General features: G+C 51.4%; 2 non-coding genes across 2 annotated transcripts; both read left to right on the top strand.

The window, feature by feature from the left end:
- Positions 1-6667: 6667 nt before the first annotated feature.
- Positions 6668-8538, top strand: LOC121861935. The gene has a single exon (XR_006088134.1). It is a non-coding gene; the product is annotated as a small subunit ribosomal RNA (ribosomal RNA).
- A 387-nt stretch (positions 8539-8925) lies between these two features.
- LOC121861934 lies at positions 8926-9089 on the top strand. The gene has a single exon (XR_006088133.1). It is a non-coding gene; the product is annotated as a 5.8S ribosomal RNA (ribosomal RNA).
- The last annotated feature ends 1287 nt before the right edge of the window (positions 9090-10376 follow it).

Below are 10376 nucleotides of genomic sequence, written 5' to 3'. Positions count from 1 at the left end.
AGGCTAGCCAGCCCAAGTCAATAACAGACAGAAAGAAATAATCCAAGCAGCCGACACTACCTAACCTTGGTGTAAAGTCTATTGGCGGCCTAAATTTTATAGAGATATACAGGCAGCCACCACTAATTTCGCCGGAGGTTTCGTCACGCTCCCCGATGGCGAAATCCTCTATTACAGCAAAAGTGTGTAGCGGCCTGCTCCAAGTGTCTGTTTAACTTAACCTTAGTACAAAGTCTATTGGTGTCCTCAATCTTATAGAGGCTAGCCACCCGAAGTCAATAAGAGACAAAGAAATAATCCAAGCAGCCACCACTATCTAGCCTAAACTGTTTAGCCTGACCGTGGTAAAGTCTAACGGGGGACCTTAAATTTTATAGATTAATAATACAGGCAACTACCTAACCTAACCAACCACTACCGGGCCGCCGGAGGTTTCGTCGATGTCGAAATCCTCTTCCTTCTTGTATTGGCAAGGGGAGTTTGATTTAACTTAGGTATGCTAGCCTAAGTAAAAATAGATGCCCCTTCCTTATTGGTGTTATCGATGGCACAGCACAGCACAGCACCGTGCCTATGACGAAATCAACTTCATTAAACTCAACTCATACTTCAAATGCACCAAGAGAACTTGCACACCCGAATGGAAGACCGTCAGAGTCAATGGAGGGCCGATTTAATAGCATACTATACAAAATGATCCGAGAATCTGCACATACCGAGTGGGAGACGGTCGTGAAAGCGTCCGCCCTTGTACGCTGGATGGAACTATTTCACTACAGTAAGGGGTAGGGGCACCTCGGTCATATTATACAACATACCAAAGAAGTTCCACACCCGCATGGGAGACCGTCAGAGTCAATCGGGGGTCGATTTAATAGCATACTACAGAAACTTGTCACCCGAATGGGAGACCGTCAACGTCAATCGGGGGTCGATTTAATAGCATACTACAGAAACTTGCACACCCGAATGGGAGACCGTCAAAGTCAATCGAGGTCGTTGTACTGACTTTTTGAATGAGGTAGTCAAAAAGTCAATCGGGGGTCGATTTAATAGCATACTACAGAAACTTGCACACCCGAATGGGAGACCGTCAAAGTCAATCGGGGGTCGATTTAAGAGCATACTTTACAAAATGATCCGAGAATCTGCACACACCGAGTGGGAGACGGTGATAAAAGCGTCCGCCCTTGTACACTGGATGGCACTATTTCACTATTGTAAGGGGTAGAGGCACCTCGGTCATATTATACAACATACCAGAGAAGTTCCACACCCGCATGAGAGACCGTCAAAGTCAATCGGGGATCGATTTGATAGCATACCACAGAAACTTGCACACCAGAATGGGAGACCGTCAAAGTCAATCGGGGGTCGATTTAATAGCATACTACAGAAACTTGCACACCTGAATGGTAGACCGTCAAAGTCAATCGAGGGTCGATTTGATAGCATACTACAGGAACTTGCACACCTGAATGGGAGACAGTCAAAGTCAATCGGGGGTCGATTTAATAGCATACTACAGAAACTTGCACACCTGAATGGTAGACCGTCAAAGTCAATCGAGGGTCGATTTGATAGCATACTACAGGAACTTGCACACCCGAATGGGAGACAGTCAAAGTCAATCGGGGGTCGATTTAATAGCATACTACAGAAACTTGCACACCCGAATGGGAGACCGTCAAAGTCAATCGGGGGTCGATTTCATAGCATACTACAGAAACTTGCACACCCGAATGGGAGCCAGTCAAAGTCAATCGGGGGTCGATTTAATAGCATACTACAGAAACTTGCACACCCGAATGGGAGACCGTCAGAGTCAATCGAGGGTCGATTTAATAGCATACTATACAAAATGATCCGAGAATGTGCACACACCGAGTGGGAGACGGTGATGAAAGCGTCCGCCCTTGTACACTGGATGGCACTATTTCACTATAGTAAGGGGTAGGGGCACCTCGGTCATATTATACAACATACCAGAGAAGTTTTCACACCCGCATGGGAGACCGTCAAAGTGAATCGGGGGTCGATTTGATAGCATACTACAGAGAACTTGCACACCCGAATGGGAGACCTTCAGAGTCAATCGAGGGTCGATTTAATAGCATACTATACAAAATGATCCGAGAATGTGCACACACCGAGTGGGAGACGGTGATGAAAGCGTCCGCCCTTGTACACTGGATGGCACTATTTCACTATAGTAAGGGGTAGAGGCACCTCGGTCATATTATACAAAATACCAGAGAAGTTCCACACCCGCATGGGAGACCGTCAAAGTCAATCGGGGGTCGATTTGATAGCATACTACAGAGAACTTGCACACCCGAATGGGAGACCGTCAAAGTCAATCGGGGGTCGATTTGATAGCATACTTCAGAGAACTTGCACACCCGAATGGGAGACCATCAGAGTCAATCGAGGGTCGATTTAACAGCATACTATTCAAAATGATCCGAGAATGTGTACACACCGATTGGGAGACGGTGATGAAAGCGTCCGCCCTTGTACACTGGATGGCACTATTTCACTATAATAAGGGGTAGAGGCACCTCGGTCATATTATACGACATACCAGAGAAGTTCCACACCCGCATGGGAGACCGTCAAAGTCAATCGGTGGTCGATTTAAGAGCATACTATACAAAATGATCCGAGAATCTGCACACACCGAGTGGGAGACGGTGATGAAAACGTCCGCCCTTGTATGTTCGATTGCACTATTTCACTATATTAAGGGGAGAGGGTGCCTTCGCACACATATTCGGTGTGAAATATCTTCCGCCCCCCAGCGGAGCGCTTCGGCGCCTCTGCGAAGCAAAGCGCGGCATTCAAAAACAACAACCAAAATTGCCGTCGCTTTCCCTTCCCTGCCCTGCAATGGCTGGAGCAGCAGAAGGAGAGAGAGAGAAAATAGTCTCATGGGGTCAGAGGAATGGCAGTGGAGCGCGATCTATGAATTTCACTAGCCAGGTCTGTCTTCCTATTGAACATTATTACTCTCTCTCGGCGCACACGTCGCCACCACGGTTTCCGTGACAGCAGCAGCATCATGATGTTGCGTCTACCAATAAGTCTGGAACCGGGTTATTCGGCTGTTCGCGAACAGTCAGGTTTTAAACTTGCCTAACAAACGATCAAACAACCTCCACTCTCGAGGTGCGGTACGGTGACTGTCCTATCGTCCGCCCTTGTATGCTGGATTGCACTATTTCACTATATTAAGGGGAGAGGGTGCCTTCACACACCTATTCGGTGTGGAATATCTTCCGCCCCCTAGCGGAGCGCTTCGGCGCCTCTGCGAAGCAAAGCGCGGCATTCAAAAACAACAACCAAAGTTGCCGTCGCTTTCCCTTCCCTGCCCTGCAATGGCTGGAGCAGCAGCAGAAGGAGAGAGAGAGAGAGAAAATAGTCTCATGGGGTCAGAGGAATGGCAGTGGAGCGGGTTCTATGAATTTCACTAGCCAGGTCTGTCTCCCAATTGAACATTATTACTCTCTCGGCGCACACGTCGCCACCACGGTTTCCGTGACAGCAGCAGCATCATGATGTTGCGTCTATTGTAAGTCCGGAACCGGGTTATTCGGCTGTTCGCGAACAGTCAGGTTTTAAACTTGCCTAACAAACGATCAAACAACCTCCACTCTCGAGGTGCGGTACGGTGACTGTCCTATCGTCCGCCCTTGTATGCTGGATTGCACTATTTCACTATATTAAGGGGAGAGGGTGCCTTCACACACATATTCGGTGTGGAATATCTTCCGCCCCCCAGCGGAGCGCTTCGGCGCCTCTGCGAAGCAAAGCGCGCCATTCAAAAACAACAACCAAAAGTTGCCGTCGCTTTCCCTTCCCTGCCCTGCAATGGCTGGAGCAGCAGAAGGAGAGAGAGAGAGAGAGAAAATAGTCTCATGGGGTCAGAGGAATGGCAGTGGAGCGGGTTCTATGAATTTCACTAGCCAGGTCTGTCTCCCAATTGAACATTATTACTCTCTCGGCGCACACGTCGCCACCACGGTTTCCGTGACAGCAGCAGCATCATGATGTTGCGTCTATTGTAAGTCCGGAACCGGGTTATTCGGCTGTTCGCGAACAGTCAGGTTTTAACCTTGCCTAACAAACGATCAAACAACTTCCACTCTCGAGGTGCGGTACGGTGACTGTCCTATCGTCCGCTCTTGTATGCTGGATTGCACTATTTCACTATATTAAGGGGAGAGGGTGCCTTCACACACATATTCGATGTGAAATATCTTCCGCCCCCCAGCGGAGCGCTTCGGCGCCTCTGCGAAGCAAAACGCGGCATTCAAAAACAACAACCAAAATTGCTGTCGATTTCCTCTCCCTGCCCTGCAATGGCTGGAGCAGAAGGAGAGCGAGAGAGAGAATAGTCTCATTGGGTCAGAGGAATGGCAGTGGAGCGGGCTAATGGCGAGTAGGCTCGCGATCTATCAATTACACTAGCCAGGTCGCTCTCCTTATTGAACATTATTACTCTCTCACGTCGCCACTGCGGTTTCCGCGACAGCAGCAGCATCATCATGATGTTGCATCCACCAATTAGTCCGGAACCGGGTTATTCGGCTGTCTGCGAACAGTCCGGTTTTAACCTTACCCAACAAACAACATCCACTCTCGAGGTGCGGTACGGTGAATGTCCTATCGTCCGACCTTGTATGCTGGATTGCACTATTTCACTATATTAAGGGGAGAGGGTGCCTTCACACACATATTCGGTGTGAAATATCTTCCGCCCCCCAGCGGAGCGCCTCTGTGAAGCAAAGCGCGGCATTCAAAACAACAACCAAAATTGCCGTCGCTTCCCTGCCATGCAATGGCTGGAGCAGAAGGAGAGAGATTTTAGTCTCATTGGATCAGAGGAATGGCAGTGGAGCGGGCTTATGGCGAGTAGGCTCGCGCTCTATCAATTACACTTGCCAGGTCTCTCTTCCGTTTGGACATTATTTACCCCGTCTCTCTCTCGGCGCACACGTCGCCACCCTACTAGTTTCCTTCACAGCATATGCTGCGGCCTTTCAGTCCGGGCTCCCCTTCGCCTTGCTGTCTGCCCAACTTAGCGGACTTGCGTTGGCTGATCACCCCGTCTTCGCGTCTGTGCCGGCCTTCAATGCAGCGCCCAACCGTCTCTTGACCGAGATTCATTGCACTATTCCACGCGCAAACGGCTACCCTAAATGTGCATAGACAACGCTCATGGTTCAACACGACCAGGGCGCAGTCTGGGAGCCGAGTATACTCAAAAGAGAGTTTAGCAGCCAAAACTCGTCAAAGCACACGTTGGGTTACCCCATCACCTAACAACGATGATGGCGGTTCCCACCCGTGAAATACACAACCTAACCAATATTGGGCGACGATGGCGCTCATGAGCCCACGTCCCCACAAACAGTAAGAGAGAGTGAGAAAGAAAGAGAGAGAGGAGAAGGATAAGGGAGGAGATTGGCCAACGTGCGGTCCCTCGCCCAATGTCTTCTGCCTCGCTGGAGCTGGGGCAAAGATAAGAGGAGCGGATAAGGGAGGAGATTGGCCAACGTGCGGTCCCTCGCCCAATGTCGGCTGCCTCGCTGGAGCTGGGGCAAAGAGGAGAGGAGAGGAGAGGAGAGGAGCGGATAAGGGAGGAGATTGGCACACACGGTGGCGCTGCCGGCGCCGAGGATAGCAAGAGAAGGTGCAGTTTGATCTGATCATCTGGTTTGCTATTTCTCTAAGGGCAACGTGCGGTCCCTCGCCCAATGTCGGCTGCCTCGCTGGAGCTGGGGCAAAGAGAAGAGGAGCGGATAAGGGAGGAGATTGGCCAACGTGCGGTCCCTCGCCCAATGTCGGCTGCCTCGCTGGAGCTGGGTAAAGAGGAGAGGAGAGGATAAGGGAGGAGATTGGCACACACGGTGGCGCTGCCGGCGCCGAGGATAGCAAGAGAAGGTGCAGTTTGATCTGATCATCTGGTTTGCTATTTAAGGCCAACGGTGTCCTCGCTTCAATGTCGGCTGCCTCGCTGGAGCTAGCAAAGAGAGAAGAGGAGCGGATAAGGGAGAAGATTGGCACACACGGTGGCGCTGTCGGCGCCGAGGATAGCAAGAGAAGGTGCAGTTTGATCTGATCATCTGGTTTGCTATTTCTCTAAGGCCAACGTGCGGTCTCTCGCCCAATGTCGGCTGCCTCGCTGGAGCTGGGGCAAAGAGAAGAGGAGCGGATAAGGGAGGAGATTGGCACACGGTGGCGCTGCCGGCGCCGAGGATAGCAAGAGAAGGTGCAGTTTGATCTGATCATCTGGTTTGCTATTTCTCTAAGGCCAACGTGCGGTCCCTCGCCCAATGTCGGCTGCCTCGCTGGAGGTGGGGCAAAGAGAAGAGGAGCAGATAAGGGAGGAGATTGGCACACACGAACGTGCGGTCCCTCGCCCAAAGTCTTCTGCCTCGCTGGGGCAAAGAGAAGAGAAGAGGAGCGGATAAGGGAGGAGATTGGCACACACGGTGGCGCTGCCGGCGCCGAGGATAGCAAGAGAAGGTTCAGTTAGATCTGATCATCTGGTTTGCTATTTCTCTAAGGCCAACGTGCGGTCCCTCGCCCAATGTCTTCTGCCTCTCTCTCAATCTCTCTCACTATTTTGGCCGCCGTGATAGGCGCCGCCAACAGCAGCAGCTACCTGGTTGATCCTGCCAGTAGTCATATGCTTGTCTCAAAGATTAAGCCATGCATGTGTAAGTACAAGCCGATTTAAGGCGAAACTGCGAATGGCTCATTAAATCAGCTATGTTTCATTGGATCTGTAAACCCTCTTACTTGGATAACTGTGGCAATTCTAGAGCTAATACATGCAATTGGTCTCTGACCGCAAGGGAAGAGCGCTTTTATTAGTTCAAAACTGGTCGGGCCCCGGTCCGTAACCCACCTGTGGTGAATCTGAATAACTTCGGGCTGAGCGCACGGTCTCCGCACCGGCGCCGCTTCTTTCAAGTGTCTGCCTTATCAGCTTTCGATTGTAGGTTATGCGCCTACAATGGCTATAACGGGTAACGGGGAATCAGGGTTCGATTCCGGAGAGGGAGCCTGAGAAACGGCTACCACATCTAAGGAAGGCAGCAGGCACGCAAATTACCCACTCCCGGCACGGGGAGGTAGTGACGAAAAATAACGATGTGAGTCTCATCCGAGGCCTCGCAATCGGAATGAGTACACTTTAAATCCTTTAACGAGTATCCATTGGAGGGCAAGTCTGGTGCCAGCAGCCGCGGTAATTCCAGCTCCAATAGCGCATATTAAAGTTGTTGCGGTTAAAAAGCTCGTAGTTGGATCTCAGTTCCGGACTGACGGTGCACCGCCTGGTGTTTCCTGTCACGCTCCGAACAGCCGCCCCGCCGGCTCGCACGGGATGATCTTTGTCGAGTGTCCCGAGTGGCCGGAGAGTTTACTTTGAAAAAATTAGAGTGCTCAGAGCAGGCTATTTGAATGGCCCGAATGGTGATGCATGGAATAATGGAATAGGACCTCGGTTCTATTTTGTTGGTTTTCGGAACCAGAGGTAATGACTAATCGGAACAGGTGGGGGCATTCGTATTGCGACGCTAGAGGTGAAATTCTTGGACCGTCGCAAGACGAACTACTGCGAAAGCATTTGCCAAGGATGTTTTCATTAATCAAGAACGAAAGTTAGAGGTTCGAAGGCGATCAGATACCGCCCTAGTTCTAACCATAAACGATGCCAACTAGCTTATCCGTCGGCGTTATTCCCATGACCCGGCGGGCAGCTTCCGGAAAACCAAAGTCTTTGGGTTCCGGGGGAAGTATGGTTGCAAAGCTGAAACTTAAAGGAATTGACGGAAGGGCACCACCAGGAGTGGAGCCTGCGGCTTAATTTGACTCAACACGGGAAACCTCACCAGGCCCAGACACAGGAAGGATTGACAGATTGAGAGCTCTTTCTCGATTCGGTGGGTGGTGGTGCATGGCCGTTCTTTGTTGGTGGAGCGATTTGTCTGGTTAATTCCGATAACGAACGAGACTCTGGCCTACTAAGTAGTCGACGGATCTCCAGAAAATGGTGTCCAGTTCGCAACTTCTTCTTAGAGGAATAAGCGGCAATTCTAGCCGCACGAGATTGAGCAATGACAGGTATGTGATGCCCTTAGATGTTCTGGGCCGCACGCGCGCTACACTGAAGGGATCAACGAGTTTTCCCCCTCTGAGAGGAGCGGGTAACCCGTTCAAAGCCTTTCTTGATAGGGATTGGGGCTTGCAATTGTTTCCCATGAACGAGGAATTCCCAGTAAGTGCAAGTCATCAGCTTGCGCTGACTACGTCCCTGCCCTTTGTACACACCGCCCGTCGCTACTACCGATTGAATGATTTAGTGAGGCCTTCGGACTGGCGCTCTTGGATTGTCGGCCCCGTTGCCCGCGAGGGTTTTCTGGGGTCGTCGCCTCGAGCTGACGGAAAGATGTCCAAACTTGATCATTTAGAGGAAGTAAAAGTCGTAACAAGGTTTCCGTAGGTGAACCTGCGGAAGGATCATTAACAGAGAGAAAGAGAACGGGGCGCTCTTAAAACTACTACTCTCCTGATTTGGGCGGTCTCGGGCTATGCTCTGGCAACTCCAGCAGGGAAAGAGGACAATCCCGGCCCCCGCACCAAAAATAGGTACCACGCTGTGGGTGGACCACACTCGGGCGAGAGCGCGAAGACCGGAGGAGGACGGACAGGGCTTTGGACAGCTGCCCGTCCGTTCCTTACTACCGGCGAATAAGCCTCTTGACCCAAAAAGAGTGAAATTCTAGTGTCAAAAAACAACAACAAGCCGTCCGGCCAAACCCAAACCACAAACTTGGGCTATATCTGTCAAACCCTTTCATCGAGACTCGACCTGTGATGGTTAGTCGCAAAAAGACCAAATGGCAAATACACAACTCTTAACGGGGGATCACTCGGCTCGTGGGTCGATGAAGACAGCAGCAAACTGCGTGTCGGTATGTGAATCGCAAGAATACCAGATACATCGACAAGTTGAACGCATATTGCGGCGGCGGCAGCCATATGAGCTTGTCGCCGCCACTCCTCTACGAGGGTCGGAAATATACATCCATCGGTTGCTGCGAGTTCGGTGCCTGCTGACTGTCTCCCCGACACGAGGGTAACCGGAACCGAGCTTCCGCCTTGGGGTTTAATCGCCCGCGCCTTGCGCGAGGCGTGCCCTTAAAAACAAGCGTATTACTAGCAAGTCCATGGACTTGGCGCACCCACATTCAACCACAACAAAGCCGGGCACACACACATGTGTGTGTGTCCCGTCCCGACGACAGTTGTCGCCCTCGCAAATAACTGGAGGCGCTCTTTTGCCTGCTGTCCACAGAGACACGAATGGCCGTCGGCCGCTCATGGCTGATGCTGCACATGTTCTAAGAGGCACACGTCCTCCTTCTCTCTTGGAGAAGAAGCACTCCATCCCACGATGAGGAAACGAAACCGGGTCGGATATCTTTTAAGTAAGCCCTGCCGGAATTTCGTCTATCACCTCGAAAAGAGTGCTTGGCATGCATTGCAGTGGACCCTAAATTGATGAGTGCGTTCTCTTTGAGAGTTCGCCACGAGTCCACGTCTATCTCATGACAGGCCTGGGAGGGAGGCAGGGGGAGTTCTCTCTAAACGCGTTAAAGACGGTGTTACGCCTCATAACGGCGCTCGCCGGGATAGAGCACTAGTTCTGCAGCCGGAAAGGCCGCTCACGCCAATTAATACTGCGACTCTCGCTCTCTTTCTCCGGATAAACAAGTGCCACTGCTGTGGCATGCGGGAACGGGGAAAGAGGTCAAAGTTTAAGCGGCAAAGGTGCGGCCGAGTAAGGGCGGAACACGAGCGTATATGCATTAAAACTGTGTATATGACTCTGCGAGAGATGTTCTGCTGGAACACTTTTCCTATTGGCTATTTACCACTATTGATGTTGCTGAGAGGGCCGAGCACCTAAGCTGCTCGTTGAGAATGAGAAGGAACGGAGTCAGGGGTGGGAGTGCCGGCGCCATGGCCGCTGGTACCCCGCGACAAGCCCCTCAAACCTTCCTCTCTCTGTCAGAAGAAGAAGAAAAAGAAGAAGAATAAGAAGGAACGGAGTCAGGGGTGGGAGTGCCGGCGCCATGGCCGCTGGTACCCCCGAGACAAGCCTCTCAAACCTTCCTTTATCTCTCTTTCTCTGTCTTAAGAAGCAGAAGAATAAGAAGGAACGGAGTTAGGGGTGGGAGTACCGGCGCCATGGCCGCTGGTACCCCCGCGACAAGCCCCTCAAACCTTCCTCTCTCTCTCTCTCTCTGTCTTAAGAATAAGAAGGAACGGAGTCAGGGGTGGGAGTACCGGCGCCATGG

Source organism: Homarus americanus, unplaced genomic scaffold (assembly GCF_018991925.1).
Source record: "Homarus americanus isolate GMGI-L3 unplaced genomic scaffold, GMGI_Hamer_2.0 scaffold161, whole genome shotgun sequence".
NCBI classification, from domain to species: Eukaryota; Metazoa; Arthropoda; class Malacostraca; order Decapoda; family Nephropidae; genus Homarus; species Homarus americanus.
This window is presented reverse-complemented; position numbering and strand designations above follow the sequence as displayed.